Source organism: Cuculus canorus, chromosome 13 (genome assembly GCF_017976375.1).
Source record: "Cuculus canorus isolate bCucCan1 chromosome 13, bCucCan1.pri, whole genome shotgun sequence".
In the NCBI taxonomy this organism is placed as follows: Eukaryota; Metazoa; Chordata; class Aves; order Cuculiformes; family Cuculidae; genus Cuculus; species Cuculus canorus.
The window spans coordinates 17,003,310-17,025,798 of record NC_071413.1 but is presented as its reverse complement, the minus strand read 5'-3'; the positions used below and the strand labels follow the sequence as shown (position 1 = coordinate 17,025,798).

The 22,489-nt window shown below is 40.9% G+C and overlaps 1 protein-coding gene across 17 annotated transcripts in view; it reads left to right on the top strand.

Annotated features, from left to right (window-relative positions):
• Positions 1–22,489, top strand: part of WWOX (WW domain containing oxidoreductase) — a 547,784-nt gene that overhangs the window by 32,752 nt on the left and 492,543 nt on the right. The window lies entirely within an intron of this gene.

Here is a 22,489-nt window from a genome sequence, read left to right as displayed (position 1 = left end):
GTGGCAGATTTTCATTTATGGAAAAAAATGAATGTATAAAACGTGGCTTTGGAGAAGTAGTAAATACTGAGTGAAGATACAGCCTGTTAGTACAGAATTAAGGAGTTTTAAAAAGTAATCTCTTCAAAAGAGAAGATATTTCAGAATTTCATATTGGTAGAGCACATGCATTTCTGTGTTGTGTTGTTGTAATAAAGAATTGTGTTGTTCCAAAGCATGATGTTCCAAATCTATATTGTTGGCTCACATGCCATCTCAGTGTAATACACAGCTGTAAAAGCTTGCAATGCATGGACGTATTTCATCTTCTGGTGCTCTGAATAGTGACTATGCTGAAGAATCAGGATAAAAGTAGTTATCTGAACCTTGCTGTGGGGAAAGCGCCTTGGCAGGAAGAGGCAGTAGCTTTTATTACACGAACTGGTAATGCAATAAAAGAAATTCTGCGTCAACTTCTCTCGCAGCCGTGGACACTCTAATGGAAGCTTTATTGCCACTGTTCAGTATAATGCTCTGTTTTCTTTTTAAGGGTGTCATCCAGGTCTTTCTGAAGTGAAGGAATTTTTAACTAACTGTAATTACGATGGACCTGATGTTACTAGTGAGAATTTGTAGTGCCTTACCCAGTGCTGATGCCTGTGACAGCTGACTGAGAACAGTCTGAAAGAAGAATCATAGAATAAAGGCTGGAAAAGACCTTGTCCAGTCAAAAAAGTTTATCCAGTCAAACTATTGGCCCAGCCCCTCCATGCCTACTAAACTATGTCCCCAAGTGCCACAGCCACATGATTTTTGAACCCCTTCAGCGATGGAGACTCTACCAGTGCCCCAGGCAGCCTCTGAGCTTTACCGCTCTTGTCAGTAAATACATTTTTTTCTGATATCCAACCTAAATCTTCTCTGGTGCCATGTGAGGCTGTTTCGGCCAAGTATGACCAGACTTTGCCTATGATGGTCAAAAATTCAGTAAGGACCTGTGCTCAGCTAGGACACCTGGAGAGGGTGGTGTGTGCCCCAGAGTTAGTGTCCAAATACAGCTGGACGGAGAATTGTTAAGTTATGGTAGACATAATTTTTAAGCAGTAGTAGCTCAAACACTAAGAAAAGACACTAAGAAAAAAAATCAATGTAATGTAGTCTGCTAATGCACTCTGTTAATGTGAGGGGCTGGAAAGCAGTTGCTTTTGTATTTTGAAGTCGTCCGACACATTCTGAGATGGCAGTTTTTCAGTTTTCTGGCTCTTATATTAGAACAGTAACTATCCACATGGATGTGTCTTAGCTGGTCAGAGCTATTGATCTCGTTATCTGTAAGAAATCTGCCATCTTCAAGTTTCTCTGCCAGATTCATCTCTAAAACCAGCTGCAAATCGGCGACTGTAGCCACGGAGAGAGCAATGCTTTTTAATCATTTGCAAGGACATTTGTGCTTAAAAAAGCCCTCCCTCCCCCCCCAAAGTTAAAAACATTGAACAGTTTAAGCATCATTTACATGGATGAATTGTTGAGATCTGTTTTTTTTCTACACTATAAACATATGGCATGAATTGCCTCTCATTACTGATGCTGAGAAAAGAGAAAGGCAAATATTTATATTACATTCATGTTTTACAGTAAAAACACTGTTCGGTTTGTTTATACAGTTCCACTGTTACAGTTTTTATGGTTAGTAATGAAACCACTGTAAAACAGAGTCTGAATTATATAGCAGATGTGTTAAGCCCCTGACTTTCCAGGCTGGGCATCCTTCTGAATACTGATATCCTTTAGTTAGAGGGAGGATGTGCTGGCTACAGCTAAGCAGTATCAGACCTGCATCGTCCTCTGTCGTTAAGTCTGCGCTGTTACTGTGCTAGAAAGAGTTTTATTACTTAGCTAAATACACTGATATTTTAAAGTAATTGCTGGTCAGCGTGAGGGAGTACAGGAGGTGTTAAAGGATTTGCTGGGCCTTTTCTAAGTGTTTAGGACCTCATATGGCTTATGTTTCTAGTAAATAGGGATAAATTAATTTTTTTTAATTAATGTGATATATATTTTATGTCTCAATATGGTCTGTGAAAAAGGTGACAGGGATTCATAATGAAGTGAATGCTAAATGTGAAAGTGGGTTGAAAGGAAAATACTTGAAAATGTGGCTGTATTTTAGCTTTTATCTACTTTAAAAGCACTACAGCTATTAGGAAGTCAGTTTTTGGTCTTTGCTGTACTGCACTCGGTGAAATAGGGAATTTTGGTTACATAAAGCAAAGATTGATACTTTGTATGTGAGAATTTACAGGCAAGATGCATGTTAGAAATGGCTCAGGACCTTGCCAAAGGCATTTCAGTGCTGGACTCTGCAGAGATTTATTCTTCATGATACTCTCTGCTCGCTGCCCTGCATGGTCACAGTGACTTTCAGTGTAAGCAGAGAACTGAGTGCTTGGTGTTCTTGGCACTCAATTCTTATCTCTTTAATCCTCATTTATTAAATAAACACTTTGTTTTTTATTTCATAGTTAAATTCTGGTTTACGTTGTTGACCTGTCTTTATTAGAGAATATTTTTCAATGGTGATAACCTAAGTACTAGATGCAGCACAGGGCTTAGATGCCCAGCAAGGTGGAAGAGAATTTGAAATATTTTAGCACTCTGGAGTTTTTACATGGGTGGGAAATAATATTTAGAAAGGTCTGGTGATATGAACAAAGGAACTACTCTGTAAAAGGCAGGAAAACTTGTTTTCCTTCATCTTTTTCTCAGATTGGAGGCAAATCCATATGATGAGGCATGTTGATATAAGCAGGGGATTCCTTTACAAACAAACATAGATAAGCAGAAAGATTTCCACGGCTAATGAAATATTGGATGCTGGTGAAGGAAAGGGCTGGGGGAACAAAAGAGCTTTATATGAATAGCTAGGAGAGATGATGGTGCTTGGTGAGAGTGGACAAGTGAGGATGGTTTTTATGTCAGTACTAGGCGAAAGGCCATGGTAGCCTTCAAGTAGGGTGATGTTTGTAAGCTCTATGTGTCTTCCCATTCACTGTAGCCTCATGAAATCATGTAGGAGCTTCTGCAGTCGGTACAGCCTGTTTCACCCATCCCTAGGACAAGCCAAAGTGCTAGAGAAAGAAAGGGATTCTTACTGCCAGAAACACGTGAGGACTGTTTAGAAAAAAACAGACTCCGGGCACTCATTTTCAGAGACTGGAATTCCAGAAGGCCCTGCTGACCTGCTGGTTGCAAGCTTGTTGTCATGATAGTGCATGTGGTTTAGTCTACAGATAGTCTGTCCTTCAGGTGGGGCAGAGTTTATTAACCAGGAAGGAGTAGAACTGGAGTGGGTTTAATTTTTGAAAAGAGAAAAAACAAGCACCCCGAACCAAATAAATAAACCAACCGAAAAACGGTTAAAATGATTTGGGTTTTTTTGCGATGTTCTGGTTTATCTCCTTTGGTTTTGTACTTTGTCCAAGAGCTTTCTTGTCTCTGAAAATATGCTTGCATAAAGTGGTGCGTAAGTGGTCTGAGAGCGTACAGTTTACCCCCTCTTCTGTCTTTAGTTTTGGATTTCTAGGCTGGATTGGAATTTGGTGCCTGTAGTTGTGATGCTGTAGGCAGCTGATAGAAACCAGCAGAGTGCTCTCACAGCTCTGAGGCTGCACAGATTTTGATGTGGTTAGTGAATTTGCTGTGATTTCCTCCAATAAAGATGAAGTTGTCTTTTGAGTTGCCTAAATTACTTCTGCTCTGTAATTCGGTTCACCTTCCAACATCTGCTACACATGTATATATAAAAAACTCGAAAATGTAATTTTGAAAGAAGTCACGGGATTTTACCATTACTTAATTTTTTCCTCCAGTCAGCAGAATTTTATACATAGAAACGTTGAGGTGATCTTTTGGGTGATTGGTTTCTTTAGCACAACCAGGCTGTTCTTAATCTGGAAATAGGAGTCACACAATCCCTACTGCACATAAAGCTTTGCGATAATAGCGCTTAAATGCAGCATGAGCTTTTTGGGAAAAAAAAAAATAAAATAAGATACCTCCCCAAACAGAAAGGAAAACCTGAAAAATCTTTAGAAGAAATGGTAGATTTTTACGTTGATTTGAGTTCAGCTTCCAGTGTGCAGGGGAGTTTGATTTTCCCTGATGCTTTTTATATCTGAGTATAATGTGGTTTGATCTTCTTCGGCACCTTTCTCTCTCACAATATGTTTCCTAAACCTACTTAGTGTTGGTGACGTTGAGAACTTATTTACGATAGTCCAGGCAGGTGTGTTGTTACCTACCTGCAGTTCTGCTGTCACTGCATTGCTGGTTGCCGGTTCTGGGAGAAGAGAGGGGAAATTAAAGTGCCTAGTTATGTGGGGTTTTTTAACCATCTTCCCAATTGATCTGATTGTACCATAAGCTTGTAATATATTCCATTAATGAAGAAGACAAGCTTAGTTTATGGTAAATACAGTACTAAGTGTTTATAGTGCATTTCATATTTTACATGATTCCCTTTATAATTCTGCTTATCTTTTCATTCTAATTCCCTAAAGGATGTATAAAAGAACCCCTAAAGAGAGTAATTACTGCTCTATTCCTTAACCAAGGCTCCTTTTGCAAAAAGAAATCTGAGCTGCTTTTTAAAGAAGGCAGTTTTAAATAAAAATGCAAATGAGCTGCTTTGTAACCACGTTAATTACCCACCTAGCCTCTTATTACCATGTTTGTATTGTTTGCAAGCACTATTTACCGGCGTGTGGAAATTACCATTCCTGGGCCGGAGGACGGTTGTTGGTGGTGGGATGTGCTTTGGAACCAATTAGAGTGAACCCTGTCTCCAGCGGGGCTCCGGGGAGAAGGCATAGCCTTGCAATGTCAAACAGCAGCGTTGGCTCAGGCTGCACAGGCACCCGCTCGTAATTATATTATTGGTCCTCTTTTGCTTCTGCAATGAGCTTCGTTCTCTGCATTTTAAAACTAACAGGCAGCGTTGTGTCTCGCTAATGATTTAATATGGACTGTGATAGCTTTTTATGAAAGCCATGGTGAAATCCAGCAGGTCATGTTTGTCCCCAGATTGGTTCTTCGCTTTCATTTTATAAAGAGTCAACATAGAACTAATGCTTTTCTTCAAGATCTCATGGATTTCCCTGAAATTGATTTTTTTCACAGTAAAACCCCACAAGTTTAGTAGTTTGTTTCATTATAGGAACTGAGCAGCATGGAAGGGCTTTTGACCAGGGAATGCAGGGATAGGACAAAGGGAACAGTTTTAAGATGAAAGAGGGGATATTGAGATGAGATCTTAGGGAGAAATGTTTTGCTGTGAGGGTGGGGAGGCTCTGGCCCAGGCTGCCCAGAGCAGTTGTGGCTGCTCCATCCCTGGAGGTGTTCAAGGCCAGGTTGGATGGGGCTTGGAGCAACGGGATCCAGTGGGAGGTGTCCCTGCCTATGGCAGGGGGTGGAACTGGATGGGCTTGGGGTCCCTTCAACACAAACCCTTCTATGATTCTATGAAGCTATGATTAGTTGTAAACGGCACGTTAGCTGGCAATAACTGAATGATTGTTGGTCTTACAACACTTGGAAGAAGCTGAATTCTTCTCAGTAGTCATGTAGTCATATTCTTTAAGTGAATAAATGTAGTCATACTCTTTAAGTGAAATGCTTGGCTTGTCTCTAACCTAGTGTGTATTATGTTCTTTTCTTGGAGTTTTGTGTCAGTAATGACTGGGAAATAGGCCGTTACCCTAAATACTGCTCAGAAATTAAGACTGACCCTAAGAGATGTTTCAACATTCATCCTTTTGGAGTGGTGTTTTCAGATCCCAGAGAGCTTAGTTTGCTGGGTCACACGGTCTGTGATGGGAAGAAGTGGTTCTTTAAGATTTATTTGCTTTCTTGGGCTTTTAATCAGTGTGTCGATACGTTAAATGAGTCTTTTGAAATGAAGGAACTTTTCTTGATTTACTTTAGTACGGGGAAGAAAATGTAGAGATATTATTTTCTTCCTGAAGCTGTACTGCATGTGTATGCAGCGCTGTGGCAGTGCTTAAAGAATACTTGCTGATAGAGACAAAAAATGTTAAAGTCTGTATCAGTTTGACTGTAACAGGGAGTACAGTGGAGTAGGCAAAGAGCAGCTCCAGCCCAATGTCTTACAACTGCATAATTGCTAAGTGTTGGAAAAAAAAGGGGGGGGGAGGGGAAAAAAAGATGCTCATTTCTAGAACACTAATAGTTTCTTACAATGACAAGGGACTAATGTGAGGGCATCAAAAGTAGCACTGACTTGGTTCATAATCCACAATAGCTTATAAAACTGCAGATAATTATCTGGCTGATATGACTACAGAGCAGCATAAATGACATAAAACACCCATAGATGGAGTTGTAGAGGAATACAGGAGATGTCTGGAAAGTAGCCTTGCTAAGTAGAGTGCTCGAAAGGTAGTATTAATTTGATTGCTTGTCAATGATATTTCTAAATCCTCTAGTACTATGAAGCCAAAGCATCATTCTGCTTAATTTAATGTCCTTTCTAATTTTTCCTCATCCGTTTGTTCCCTTTTATCCTCATAACTTTGTTTGGTGGGGGTGAGTTGGGGACAGAAGAGTACTGCACCTTGCTTGGATCCCAGGCTTCTCTTTAATAGATTGTTATCTGTGTCTTTTATCTTATTTAGGGTGAGAAATTACACTGCTGTCCTTAACAGTCTCCATTTTAGCAACACATGGTGAGAGCCATTGCTTGTCATGTGTCCAAGGAGAAAGTGGTCCAAGTGGGATCTAAAATGGCCATGGTTCTTTAGGTAATGTCACAAACCCATCACTGAAACCTTTGGTGGGCCCCAAACATTCTTATATTTTTATGAATAAGATGCTTTATTATCTGCTTATTTAACTCAGTTGGTTAAGGCGTTAGGGTAAATGGACAGGATGCTGTCGGGCTGAGAATATATATGATGGTTAATTTAATAAGAGGCTGTCAGCCTGGGGTATGTCAACATGCTGCTGTTCACAGGAATGGATATTTATCTTGCTCATGAGAAGGTCTGTTTCCAAAGCTCACTGAAACTACTAGTTTTCTGTTGCCTTGAAGAGTTTTTTGACTTGACCCTAAATATCCATATGCAAGCAGATCCGTTCAGGGACAGAAATTTAAATACATGCCCGCAGCCATTTGTCCACACTTAATTTGCAAGCGGAGAGAAACCTGCCAATATCTGCCATAATTTGTGTTATTTAATGTCAGACATGGAAAGACGATTGTACTGTCCTGTGCTTGGTTCTGTTTCTTTTTAAATCTGGAACTGTATTACTGTGATTTATTAGAGCTGTTTTGAGGGAGTGCACAGCTATAATGACCCTTTCCTGGTGAAACCAGGTCATTTAAAGATCTTTGGTTTGCTCCTTTCTTATGTCTGAGGTAGAAGCACTTCACTTGGGTGCTCTGCCAGGTGCGCAGGAGGGGAAGCCTGCATCACTGCTGAATGCAACCGCTTCTGTTAGAAATGAAGTGTAATTCGTGCCTTGCTGTGTGAGAACTCTGAACCAGAGCAAATGAGACAGAAAGCTGCCCTTGCAGCAAACAGGTAAACTGTCTGTGTTTCCTCTAAATGGTGACTCTTGTTCCTTTAATAGGGCTGTATTGATGAGAGGATGTTCCTAACGAAAAATTACATTGAAAATACAAGCTAAGTGTTCTGATTTTTGCACTAAACTGCTATTAATTTGGTCCCAATAAAGCTTCTCAGTGCATCATTTTACAGAAGCAGCTTTATTACTCAGTATATAAAAATAAGCAATAGCTTTGCCAAGCTTATTCCTTCCCGTATTTCATTTGGGGTCACCGGGATACAGCATTAAATTCAACAATAAACTTTGCCTATCAAACAGAAATATTGAATTACTGTAAGGAAAGGAATGCTTGGGGTAGTATTTGTTAGTTTGAGTTTGCTGGAGACATGCAAAACAAGCCTTGAGCCACCTAAGGGAATCTTGAATAGCTGAGCCTGGCACTTAAAGAATAAAGAAGCTATTTTTTCAGAAGGGTAGAGATCCTTGGGACAATTAGGTTCCTGTAAACATTGAGCTTTATGAAAAGGTAAGTGTGCAATCAGTGGGGCGAACTGAAGGGACTTCAGGCTGTTAGGCATCAGAGAAGCCTTGAGAATAGATGGGAAAGAAAGTGCAGGACCCAGTTCAGGGGAAGTGTTAGTCTGGGCTTCTGCCATGCTACGTTGTGTGTTGAGAGTTCACACAGGATTCTGCTGTGTAGAACAACCTGTGTACTCCCTGCAACCTCAAATTTGGATGTCAGGAGAACTTCAGTGGTGGTGACCCTCTCTGTGCTGGGTCACATTTATGCCTTGTGTGGCCAGAGAGCTTTAACAGTTTCCTTGGTTATACTATCTTAGAATTTTCAGGAACTGCTCATTAATGTAGTCATGTTTAACATGTTATGATTACAAACAAAGACATGAATGTATGTATTCATTTCTAATTAATTTGTGTAATTATGTTTTATAATCTGGGTGTTTGCAGAGCAGAACATGGTACACCCCATTTACTGTCTGCTGTAGCTAATAAAAAATAATAGAATGAAATAAATCTTGAAACTAACTTTAATCGTAAGTATAGATTAGTTGTAAATTATATCTTTGTTAAGTTTATTTTTAATTCTGCAGTGTTGCAGGTTTGTAGAGCATACCAATTAGTGCAGTTATTCGAAGTAATGATGAGCTAATTACTGTAAATGCTGAATGTTATTTCTCTGACAATGTAAAATACAGTACTGAGATGCTTTTATTTAAATGCAGGACTGGAAATAAAAGGAAAAAGGAAATGGTGACAATAATGAGTCTGGTTAACATAAAGATTGTTTTCAGCATTTAAAGTGATAATGTAGATAAGATGATTGAAAATAGGTGAAGAGGGAGAAAAGTATAACAAGAATAAGAACTCAGCATCTCAACTAATGCCATTATAAACACGGACACGAGGTAAACGGATATATTTCACCATATATTAATGTATAAATTGTGAAAAGGCCATTTTACCGAATTCCTCTGAAGCTGATTGCTGTTCTCCTGCTGCTGCTTGTGCTCTCTCGGTGAGGCCTCTCACTTTGTAACTCATCCTGTGCTGACGGGCAGCCTCCCCTGTCAGTGCCGCTCTGCTACCTCAGGCGGTGAGTGTTGTCAAGTTTGTTTTTATGAATATGTTTGAAGAGTAGAAAATGCCTCCAGCTCAGTGTTTTCCTTGCTGATGAACAGTAGTAAACCCTGCCATTTGGAAAGCTGTGGAGGATACCTGTGAGAAATAAGCTGATTTGCAGTGTTTCCTTGAGCATACATGTGGTAAGAGATATTGATAGCTGCCTTCAGTAGCGTCCCACTTAGATACTGCATTTCGAAGTTACTCTCACTCTGTCCTGGTTAAATTTAACTTAAATTTTCTTGTGAAATCTTCTACCTAGAGAGGATTTGAAGTGTATCGTGTACCTTCATGCTGCAGGGAAAAAAAAGGTGTCCAGGGTAGTGTTTATGCACTAAATGTTTACTTTTTCAGTCCAGAATTGGTTACTACCAGTTGAATCCAGGTTCAGTAATGGCAACCAGTGCCATGCCCTTTTCTGTTTGCTTGCATTTTTAAGTAATCAGAGAAACATTCAAAATTCTGGAGTCACCTCTGGTGACGTTGGTGATCAGTTAGTTTTTTACATGCTAAAGGCTTTACCTTGTAAAGTGGCAGCAGAAAAGTGATCCTCTACTCTCTAAGAACGGTGCAGTAAGGGAAAAGCTCTTCCAGTCCTTGGTTAGCTTTTGGAGCCCTGCTCTGTATTGGCAATTCAGAGCCATGAAGGGCTGAGAAAAACAGTGCCTAAACCTGAAACTCCCAGACACTCAGATTCATCTGTTTGTTCCTGTTCTGTTTGTTATGACAGAAATCTTTGCGAGTTTGATAGATTTATTTCTAAAGATTTGCTTCAATATTTAAAGTATATCTACTCCAGCATTCCTCATTTCGAGCTCGGCTGTGGATCAAGATGAAAGAAAAATTAAATTGTATATTGAGGAGCTGTTAATTGAACTGCACTGCATTTAGCAAGGGAGCGTCAGCTTCAGGCAGTCAATACTACAGAGAATTTTTAATGCACTGTATCACCAGATTGTCAGTTTGTATTGGAGAACGCAGCCAGGCTGCTTCAGCTGGCGATAAAGCCCTGGAAACTTCAAAGTTGTTGAGGGGAGAAAATGTTGTTTTGCTTTACTGTGTTGTGACGAAGTTGTTGATAGAACTAGGAGTAATATTTTTTTTTTGTGAATTTTTTTTAATATCTTTTTAGTATGGATAAATTCTAATTGTTGGGTATTTATTCTTTAAATTGGTAAAGATTGCGTACTGATTCTTTGTTTTAATGGGGGCAAAACAAGTTCCACAGAAATCTTCAGCTTGCACGAGTGGTACTTTGCAATTTGAGCAGCTCCAAAAGTCTTATTTAAAAATTAAAGTTCTCTCCAGATATAATTTTAAAAAAGAGCATATCAAAAAGCTTTAGAAATGCTTTAGAAAAATGTTATCTCTCTTTCCTAAGGCAGTGTTAATTTCTTTTGTAGTTAATCTTTTGTGCTGGAATTTAGTACATTTATAGTTAAAGATTCTTTTAACAGCTAAATTATTTAAGCACATCTTCTGGGATAACATGGTCTGTTTGGTGTTAAGTATGAAATACTTCTTATTTCATTTTCTTCACTGATAAAACTGCAATAACTGGAGGCATTTGTAGAACCAGAACAGATTCAGGGGTATGGTGTTAGATTAAAGATGTTCTGTTCTAAGACATAGCTTGTTACAGCTGTCATGCTTCAGGATAAGATCCTTCTTTCTTTTGGTGGTCCTTACAAGGCCACCTTCAGCAAAATCATAGTGAGCCAGAAACTTGGTAACTCTTCATAGATGTCGGTCTCTGGGCTGCTGTTCCATAAGTGTGCTAGGTCTCAAGGAAATGGTAACCTTAGCCAAGCCCGGTAATGTTGTTATATTGTCTTCTCTTGGAGTGGAAAGATCTGTCCAAGAGGTGGGATTTTGTCTGGTCTGTCTTGGTACCCCTGTGGCACCTGAGAAGGCTAGAAGTGGCTTTTGTTGCCAGCACCCAAGTAGTAGAAGAGAGGTTCATTCCAGTTGCACGCAGGAGACCCTCTTTACTATGGTGAAGACAGGGATAGCTTCAATTGACTTTGTTTTCCTGTGGTACCGAAGTTTCACCCCAATAGTAGAAGTCTTGTCGCTCCAAAACCAAAAGAGAAGAGCAAATCCCACTCTGTGCAAGTACCTGATTTTGCTGTATTAATCTCGGGTTCTACAGCCGAGCTTTCTGCAGACACAGCAGCTGTTTGGGAAGGGGAAAGGTATTTAAACAGAACTCATCCTATAGCTGCTCACCTGGGTAGGCTGATGTTTCTGGAGTCAGAGTTTGATGCTGCTTATATGCTGTCAATTGACTGTTACCTTCTTCAAGTTTTTCATTTGTTTTCCCTTAGTAAAGTCTTGGGATGTTTCTTATCATGTGGAAAGCTGCAAGAAGGGAGATCTGGCATGTTGTGAACATGATGGTATTTTGCCTCTTAGGATTTTGAAAGGTTAGGGTCTAGATCAAAAGCGTGTGTTTGATTTAAAGAGCACATTGTAAATATTTGAACTTAGACTTGTGTGGTACTAACTTCATTTTTCAGAAGGATTACAATAACTGAAACACTAGACTTAATGGCTAGGTAAGGAAAACCCCACCTCATATTAGGGACTGTAGTTTTAATACCTAAAATGCTTTTATGCAGTTCAAGTCAAAATCACTTAGCTGTATGGATATTATTTTGAATATTTGATTGGAACAATAATGTCTGGCAGCATATTTAGCGATTTTGCTACACTTGTCTAGGAGAGACAGTATTTGTCAACGTGAATACATACCGTGTTGTTCAAAACTCCATTACGTGACAGCTTGACAGAGTAATTAAGAGAATTGTCTGAATGGTCAGTGCAATACACCAGAGGTCAGCTTGAAATAATGAAGAAATGAACTAAATCAGGAATTTTTTTTTTCACAGAAGGGGTTATCGGGCACTGGCAGAAGCTGCCCAGGGAGGTGGTTGAGTCACCATCCCTGGAGGTATTTAAAAGATGGGTAGACGAGGTGCTCATGGGTATGGTTTAGTGGCACATAGGAATGGTTGGGCTTGATGATCCAAGAGGTCTTTTTCAACCTGGTGATTCTATGATTCTAAAATTCTTCAATTTTATTTGTAAGTAGGTAGTTTGTGTGTCTTCTGCATGGAGTGCAGTTGTCTGGTGCAAGGGCCTCATTCCAAGAACCATTTTAACAGAAATAGTGTTTTACACAAGTTAATTCATTGATGTAGTTTAAAATTTACTTAGGCAAGAAAAATTTGATGGAGGTGACCAGCAACATCAGTTCTCCATGATGTGTTCCATTTTATTGTTGGAAGACTGAAACTTCCTCTTGACCTTTCTGTGAAGAAGAGTGAAGTTGAGTGGCTTCTCTGTGCCTCTAAGGTAGTTAAAAGGTTAAGTGTTAATGGACTTCCTGAAGAGAAGCTGGTGGTGGAATCACCATCCTTGGAGCTGTTCAGAAAGCATGTGGCCATGGTGCTTGGGTACATGGTTTAGTTGGCATGGTGGGGTTGGGCTGACAGTTAGGCGAGATGAGCTTAGAGGTCTTTTCCAACCTTAACGATTCTACGATTCTGTAAGATGTGTGTGTGTTTGTGTTTTAGACTGCCAGTTAATTTGGGCAGACTCAGTTGTCTGAGCAATCTGATTTAAAAAATGATACAATCCATGTTTCTTTCTGCTCTGCGTAACTGCATGGGGCAATAGCTTTAAAATGTAAAAAAAGCCTAGAAAATGCACAGTCTGATAACAACAGCAAATCTAATCTAAAGTGACAACTGGGAGACTTTCCCAGACGTTTTTCTCTTTAATGTAACATGACTTTAAATTGATGCAGCCCCACAGTGATTGAAAAACTCTCAGAGCTTGTCTCCCATGATTACATTTCTGATCTGTACAACTTAATTTTTTAACTACGAGCCTTGCTGTTGTGAATGAGCAGTTTGTTTGTTTTAAGAGGATTAGTTTCATTGATGCAAAAGCAGTGGCACTGTAATACTGCAGAAAGTAACGTTCCTGATAGCGATCCCGGTTAGCGTGGCCCTGTTCGTTATCTGAAGGATAAGAAGTCATCTGGTGGATAAGGCATTTTATTGAGCGCTGGTTTGTTCTTATCCAGTGAATCTAGTACTACATTAAGAGAATTTAAGAATAGACACATTGTAGGTAACCTTCCTGCCCTCTCAAAATACCTTTGTTACAGCATTTGAAATCTGCTTATGGTTATTTATATCTAGAAAATCCTTTCAGGTTCTTTGAGTTTTATTGAAATGAGATCTCTCTTGTGCACTGCCTTAAGCAAATGAACAAAAAACCTTGTTAGAGTTCCTGAGAAACTTTATTGTGAAACCAGTCACTTCACAGTCAATACAGAACTGAAGCAGTAGGTGCCTGTGATTGCTCTAACACTTTATAGAGAGAAGATAGGAAGGATGAAATGACAGTATTATCCATGGTTCTGTCTGGAGCGGTGGCTGTCAATTGACATTCACGTTTCTGGCTCTAAGTTAGGTAACTGATAATGAATTTTAAATTAACAGACCCACTTACCAAGTGGGAAAGGAGCACAGCTTCTTTACTCCAGGATACTTTCTTACGTTTCTCTCCCCAGTTACTCCAGCTCTCAGCCTCTAAGCTACTGGGCCAGCACAGTGCGAGGTGAATACTGGGGTAGCAGCACACCAGTGGGAGGGGAACGAAGTGTTCCCAGTTAGACGAGTAGTTGTGTCAGGAGCTGAAAGGAGTGGATGGAGATGAAGGAGGTAGCAAATGCCCCTAGTGATGTGGACAGGACAGATAAGGAGGTTGAACACTGATTTGTTATTGGCCACAGCTTTGGTTTAGAATACAGTTGGAAACCCAAGAATTGGTACCTTTCATAGAATCAGAATGGTTTGGGTTGGAAGGGATTTTACAGCCCGTCCAGTTCCACCCCCCTGCCATTCAAAATCAAGTAAATTGTGGAAAAACGTATTTTTTTTGATTAGTTTACTATTATTCTAGCTTTCTCTTGGTATTTTTCTAGTACAGAAGTACATAATTTTTCATTTACCTTTCCATTTACCTTTTCAAATGTGTAGGGTCGGAGGAATGATATATTTAAAGCAATACTTTATAATACATAGAACTGCTTCTGGGGCTGCCTTCTAGATCTGTGTGCAGAAAAAAAAATGGTCATGTAAGGAGAAATCGCCTGTGGTCAGTTTTGTAATACAAACTCTAAAAATCGGTTATTTATTTCTGTATTGCTGCTCTCCAAAGCAGAAAATGATACCCAGGGGTGGGTGCAGTGATTGGTTGATATCAGCTGGAAGTAAAAAGAAATAAAAGCCTTTGAAATGTAGTAGCTATGTTTTATATCCATGATGAATCATAGCGTGTTGTGCTTATGAGGTTGTGCCTGACTTCTGCCAGGGTAGGACAGTCAGGGTTTCGGAAGACTGGGCTGTAATCCGTAAATGGTGGGCACTGTGCAGGATGGCAGAGGAGCAGTAGATAATCTCTCTGGAAGGGGGAAGCACTGAGGTGAATGATATAATCCTTAGGAACAGTTCAGCTGCCTCGATTAAAGATCATACAGCTCTGGAGGTGCTGGAGGGAAAATGGAATAACAATTATATTAAAATGTCAAATTTCTTTTTGAAAAGTGCAATAAAATGTAAACCAGATGAAAATAGATTAGCAGTTGAAGATACCTAATATTATCCTTTCCATTAGCTGTTGTAACCACACATTTTATTCGATGCTTTCATTGCTTGAAGACAAAACTTGTTATTTTGTAATCTACATCTCAGAGTGTATCTGCTGGTGATGATGATTTCAATCCTCCTTTCCAGTCATTTTCGACAGTTTTTCTAGTTTGCCTAACAACTCATCAGAGTTTGATTTCACAGTGCATCTAAACAGCTCGAAGCTACTGGGAAGGTGTTGTCTTGCCAACATGGCCAAGTCAGTGGCCAATATAAAGAGGCGCCCACAAAACCCCCTGGAAACTACACACCCGCAAACAGGTCAGATTGCACATTTGTATTTTCAGCTGGCCAAGCTACTTTGGCTGTTTAGTTGTATAAACTGAGGGTCTGTAAGGCTACCAAAAAAGTTACCAAAAAGTGAGGTTTGGTTTGTAAGAATATAGGGAGAACTTTGGCATCTAGAGAATGTTTGGTTTTTTTCAGGATTGCTACTTTTTTGGTTTTTTTTCCTTAAGAGATAGTAAATATTTAATGTTCCATTGTATTTATTTTTTTGAGAAATTAAATAATCTAGTATTTAATTGACTTCTTTTCTCTGTTACCTCTGCTTTATTTCATCATAACCTGGTCTTGTCATATTGTAGTTTATTGCAGGACCATGCTGGTATATGAAAAGCTGGGGAAATCAACATTGTATTTCAAGTTACTCAACTATGGCTTTGGAGTGTGATGCAAGTCATGTAGAATTGAGTGACTGGATCAGGCTCATAAAGTCCTACATGGAGTTGGAAGGGATTTGTTTTTCTTCCAGTAGTGAACAGCACTGGAATTACTTGCAATTTCTCTTCCATTCTCTTTCCATGCCAACTTCTAGAGGAGAGAAATGGCCAGGGAATGTGAATCATTGTGATTTCCACCTTGGCTCTCATCGCTGCATCCCACACACCATGTAAAGAACAGTGTCAGCAGAGCAGTTTTCTGTGGCAAGTTGATGCAGATTCATGTGTGCAGACTTTCTCTGTCCCAGCCCTCACCCAGTATCCAGCAGCCTGTGGGGTTTGCATTTTGGACCTAACCTACCGCATCTGTGCCAAGGTGACTGTGGGTTGATCTGGATTTGCCCTCCAGAATATTTTTAATTAGATATAAAGGAATGAATACATTACTTTAAATTATTTTGATGAAAGAATGCTTGCACTGTCATTAACAATGAGTTAAATGAGCTAAAACTTCCCTCTAGTTCCCTATCTTTTGATGAGGAAACAAAGCAGTTCTTTGCATGATTAAGATTTGTGGTATCACGCCTGAAATGAGAAGCCATAATATATGCTTTATAATTTGTGTCAATTTTCTTAACTCCTGCATGACCGCTCTTTGTTTTGTGACTATTTTTGCAGCTGGTTTTGTCATATTTTCCTTTGATTTCAAGTGCTTACATCCTAGGTTTCCTTCTATGTTTTTAGCTTTCCTTTATTGCTAAGGCCGAGTGGTTCCTGGGGCACCTCAAAGAGAGTTGACCTGGAAATACCCAAAGTGCTTTAAAAACACCAAATCTGGCTGATTTTAGATGTATTAGGTTGAATCTGAATCTTTGGTAGTTAGTGATGATTAAACTGTAGCAAGGTGTGTGAAAACATGTGGAAAACTGTAGGGCAACGGGCTAATCCCTTTGGTGGTGTGAAGTGTGCCAGGAGCTCTGAAAGCTGATTTCCAGTAGCAGTTCTACAGTGCTTCACTGGCATTGCACAATTGTGGGAGTTCCAGCAACATATACAGAGAACAGTTAGGGAAACAATAAAGGTTATTTAGTCTTGGAGAAAGATGATTATTCCAGTGTAAAAGAAAGGAATTAAATTTAGTTGTTGACAGGGCTCTTGGTGAAATTGCAGAATAGACTGTTCTGTAACAGTGGCGGATTTTGGATTGTTGACCTCTTCAGTATTTCTGATCATCCTTGTAATGTAGCTCCGTGCAGACTTTAGGCAACAGAACTGCCCATGCCAAGAGTCAGCTGCCAAAAAAATATTGGAGAATCTTTAATATCTTGAGGCTTTTTAAAAGAAAGGTGTAATCATTTGCCTTATGGATTTTGAATCATCTCAGCTTTAACCTCTGCCTTGCAGCCACGAAAAATCATTAAATATTGCAAGATTCAGAGTTTTCTCAGAAAAGTTGCAGATGCGTTATTGCATCCATCATGTTGGGAAATTGATTTCTGTATCTTAGAGTGCTGTACCTGCTGTGCATCGTTTTGGGTGACTTTTTCCATAGAATCATAGAGTGGTTTGGGTTGGAAAGGACCTCAATGCTTAACCAGTTCCAATCTCCCAGGGATACCTCCCACTGGATCTGGTTGCTCCAAGCCCCATCCAACCTGGCCTTGAACCCCTCCAGGGATGGGGCAGCCACCACTGCTCTGGGCAACCTGGGCCAGGGCCTCCCCACCCTCACAGCAAAACATTTCTTCCTAACATCTAATCTGAACATGGAACACATAAAGTGGAACGGCCAAGGTGGCATATCTGGGAGCAGTGGGTTGTTGATGTGGGATATTTCCTTCTTGGCTTTAGCTTAAATCTCAGCTCAATCAAAGCTGGCGTAATTGTCTTAGGGTGCAGGGCTGGGGATGGCAGGTCGTTTGAAATATTGGGTAATGCAAACTATAACACTGATACCTTAAGAGCAGCAAAGGTGCATATTCTGCTAAATAAACTTCAGTAATTACTTTAGGGGGTTTTCCTCGGCAAGGCTGTAATTTTTCTAGTTCATATTCTTCACAGACTGCTGACCACTGTGACAGTTTTGCTGTTCTTGTATAAAATAACTTGCACGTGTGTGCACCTGGTCTTCATTATCGTTACCTTGCATATATGGTAATGGCAGAACGGGAAATTTTCTTTTCTGGTTTCTGCTGATGACGCCTTGTTCCAGGTACGGCACTGTACAAATACATTGTTCATTAGCTGTCAGTATCCATTAGGCAGCACTAACAGGCAAAAGGACTGCATAAAACATTCGCATTCTTTGCATCATAAGAAAATATTTCCTGTAAAATTCTAAAACCTAAAATGAATCATAGAATCATTTGGGTTGGAAGGAACTTGAAAGATCATACAGTTCCCACTTCAACTATCAAAATTCTTGTTTTTCTGTCACTGAGGCAGAAGTATTTGCAATAAAAAAGCATAAGCAAACAAATTCCAAGAAAAACTTTGAAAAATAGTATCCATCTGTCTGACACACTGACTAAACTTAAACAATGGAAAAAGCACCGTTTAAAACATCAGCATATGGGGCGTGTAATTAGGAGTATGTGACTAAAATCTGGCTTTGACTGAGTGAGTTCAGTCCCAGGGCTTAGTTCACCAATCCATAGAATCACTGAGTGGTTTGGGTCTGAAGGGGCCATAAATAAAGCCCATCCAGTCCCACCCCCTGCCATGCACAGGGACACCTCCCACTGGATCCGGTTGCTCCGTGCCCCATCCAGCCTGGCCTTGAACCCCTCCAGGGATGGGGCAGCCACCACTGCTCTGGGCAGCCTGGGCCAGGGCCTCCCCACCCTCACAGCAAAACTTTTCTTCCCAAGATCTCATTTCTATCTCCCCTCTTTCAAGTGAAAACCGTTTCCCCTTGTCCTCCCCCTGCACTCCCTGATCAAGAGCCCCTCCCCAGTTTTCCTGGAGCCCCTTTGAGGACTGGAAGCTGCTCTGATGTCCCCCAGGAGCCTTCTCTTCTCCAGGGCTGAACAGCCACAACTCTCTCAGCCTCTCCTCATAAAGGAGGTGCTCTGGCCCTTGAATCATCTTCATGGCCTCCTCGGGGAGATTTTGTTTCTTGCAAGGATTTTTGCTGGAAATGTGTGATTCTGTTGAAGTTACTTCCAAACCTACAACTTGTCCTTGACCATAGCAGTAGTGCAGGTTGGCTGGCTGGCCAAAGGCAGGGAATTGTGGAGACCTCTTTGAGGGACAACTCTAATGTCTGGATCAATATGGGATGTCCATTGAATGCGATCTCTTATGGAGATGAGACGTGACTTCAACATGAGAAGCTGGTAGCATTTCGACTAACTTTTAAAGAGGTCTGTGATCTATGCTGTGGAAAAAAAATGCGATATGTGAGGATTTCTGAGCGTCACCACGAGATGTCACTGTTTTGCTGGAAAAAAGTTTTTCCAATGGCATGAGTATCTGGAAAATAAATTATATAGCCCTAAAGGGTGAAAATGTAGGAATTTAAGGATGAGAATTCTTTAATGCCCTCAGCTGGAGCATGTGCTGCTTAAATATGCACAATGTACTGGCACTGGCATCGCTGCTTCCAGGTTTGTTGGTGTTCTAGTTTTCCAAGCTGGAACGACTAAAACAAGTTTTAACTCTTTTATCGATCAGCAAATATTTGAGTTTGAAACACGACAGCTGAGAGAGATCTGTCTGTGTTGTAATTTTATTTACTAAGATGGAAGATACCCAAAGACCTGCATCACATTTCCTTGCGGGGAGCAGAGTACTGACCTACCCAATGCTGCCTGTCATGGCCCTGCTGACACGAAGCAACACTGACATCCTGTGGGAAAGGTTTAAAAAGAAGGCAAACAAAAGCATACTTCTGGAGTCCTCCTGGATCCTGCTTGGATTTAGCCATCTTGGCCTTTTATTGTTTGAAGCCAGTGTCCCAAAAGTAAATGAATCTCCATTCTGAGCTGTGATTAGAGCATTGTATCACCTATTTCCAACCTCTCTGCCACGGGCAGGCACACCTCCCACTAGGTCAGGGGCTCCAAGCCCCATCCAACCTGGCCTTGAACGCCTCCAGGGATGGGGCAGCCACAGCTTCCCTGGGCAACCTGGGCCAGGGCCTCACCACTCTCATAGTGAAGAAATTCCTCCTTGTGTCTACTCTAAATCTGCCCCTCTCCAGTTTATTATACCCATTGCCCCTCATCCTATCACTACAAGCCTTTGTAAACAGTCCCTCTCCAGCTTTCCTGTAGCCTCTTCAGGTACTGGAAAATCCCTATAAGATGTCCTCAGAGCCTTCTCTTCTCCAGGCTGAACAAGCCCAACTCTCTCAGGCTGTCCTTGTATGGGAGGTGCTCCAGCCCTCTGCTCATCCTTGTTAGCCTCCTCTGGACCCGTTCCAACAGCTCCATCTCCTTCTTACGTTGAGGATTTCAGAACTGGACACAATACTATAGACGAGGTCTCACATGAGAGGAACAGAAGGGCAGAATCTCCTCCCTCGCCCTGCTAGCCATGCTTCTTTTGGCCTTCTGGGCTGCGAGCGCACATTGCCAGCTCTTGTCGAGCTTCACATCGACCAGCACCCCTGAAGTCCTCTGCAGGGCAGCTCTCAATCACATCATCCTCCATCATGTACTGAAAGCAGGGATTGCCCTGACCCAGGTGTAGGACCTTGCACTTGGCCTTGTTGAAACTCATGAGGTTCTCACAGTCCCACTTCTCCAGCTTGTCCAGGTCCCTCTGGATGACATCCTGTCCTTCTGGTGTGGCAACTACACCACTCAGCTTGGTGTCATCTGCAGACGTGCTGAGGGTGCCCTCAATCTCACTGTCTTATCATTGATGAAGATATTGAATAGCACTGGTCCCAGTATGGACCCCTGAGGGACACCACTTGTCATGGATCTCCATCTGGACTTTGAGCCATTGACCACTACTCTCTGAAGATGACCATCCAACCAGTTTCTTACCCACTGAACAGTCCACTCAGTCCTGGTTTAAACAATACAGATGGGTTTAAACAGTCCTGGTGTAAAATGTACAGATGGGTAAAAGTCCAGCACCGTTGCCATGGGCAGGGTTGTTTGCACATCTGTCTAAGGTGGGTGGCTGTGGTGTGGTTGTCAGCTTCCTGCATTGTGCCTGCTGCAAAAGCACCAGATGATTAGTGACTCCTTGCAGGATCACCTCTGTGCTGGCAGTCACTGAACAGTGTGGATTTTTATGAACTGGTCATTTGGGATATAGACAGAAAGAAATAGAAGCAAGGAGGAGTGTGACAAGAGTTGATTGCATGAGTAGCATCTAGAATAGACTTGGGCTACTGGCAACAAGTGTGAGGGAACAGTTGGTGAGCAGGAGCATAATAAATAGCTGTCGGTAGGTAAAGTGACATCTCCGGTGTTGTCCAAAATGGTATTCATCCAGCATCGATAAAATGGAGAAAGGAGAGCTATCACTCTGCTTTAAAGCAAGTTAAATTGCTACTAAAATAATTACTGCAGGAAAGTACCCTTCATGCTTTAACTGAAGAACCTGTTCAGAGTGCATCGTTGGTGTATCCTTCCTGATGCGTTGCAGTGCTGTTGGCAGAGCTGATTTAAAATAAAGCTGCTAAATGTAGCTGTAGTCCTGCTTCTAGGAAGGTTTAAACATGTCAGTGCCTTTAGTGAGGTGAGCAGAGGATTCCTTGCACAAACATGTGAAGGACTGGAGAGGTGATTGGCAGGCTTAAGTGATGTTTTGGATATGTTTGTGTAGTCATTGTTAATTGAGTTTTGCAGTCCACTCCTGACAGATACTGGTGGGCACCAGATGGGCAAGTTGTGTTGACTGGAAGCAGATTTCAGATGCTCTTTACAGAAGCTTTCTATGATTGATTTGCTGGCAGATTAAGAGTTACTCACGAGATGGGTTTTGTTATGCTCCGCTGTTTAAAAAGTACTCTGTCTCCTGCAGCTGCTTTTAAATTTTTGAATCTGCAAAGAGCATCGGTTGTGGTGAGGATCTGTGTGTTGGTCTGAAAATGTTTCAGAACATTTGACAGTTGAGAATGGGTGGCAGTAGCGAGTCAAATCCTAAAGCTTCTCCTCAGATTTATGAAATATTTTTATTTGTTTCTGTTTAAATTGATACAATTTCACTCAATAAAGGCTTAGGCTGCTGTATTTTAACTGAATAAATGTGAATATTTTCATGGTGCAACTCTGGTCTTCCTGTGCCTTTTTTTTTGCATGTGTGCGTGTTCTGGATTATTTCATCAGAGTGCTTTCCTTTATATATAAAGACAGTTTAAATCAATCTTACCATTCAGTGTTGTAGTTGAACGCTTCTGCAGAAGGAAATAGCAAGACTGGAATGTTCTGGACCGCATGGCTGCTGAATTTGCGTCCCAGAGCAATTAGTCAGATTAATGAAAGGAAATGAAATCAGAGAAATGGTTAGACACCAAGGTGCGATCCCTGCCTCTGGATGTCCTGAGCTTGAAACTCGTTAGAGAGTAGGAGAGTATCCCAAGGCAGTGTCACAGTTTTGTATTCTTCCTTAGGCATTAGAGAGTGAGAACTCGGTTCGCGTGAATATGTGGGTATAGTCTTTAATTATATATGATGTATTTATTTTTGCCTCAGGATCTCTGTCATAGCTTGTGCTGGCAGGATTTGAAAATTTGAGGGACGTTGTGGCAAACGTGTTATGGCAGAGGAGCTCTGTGAGCAGGAGGGTGGGGGACTGTGAGGTCCAGCTAGTGCTTGTCTTGCTCTCTTATACTTGAGCATTTAACTTGTTTGTTATTGCAACCTGATTTTCTTCTTCCCCTGTAATTGTAACCTGCAAAGGGAGTATTAAGAGAACTGGTTTTATTTTCATAGGATC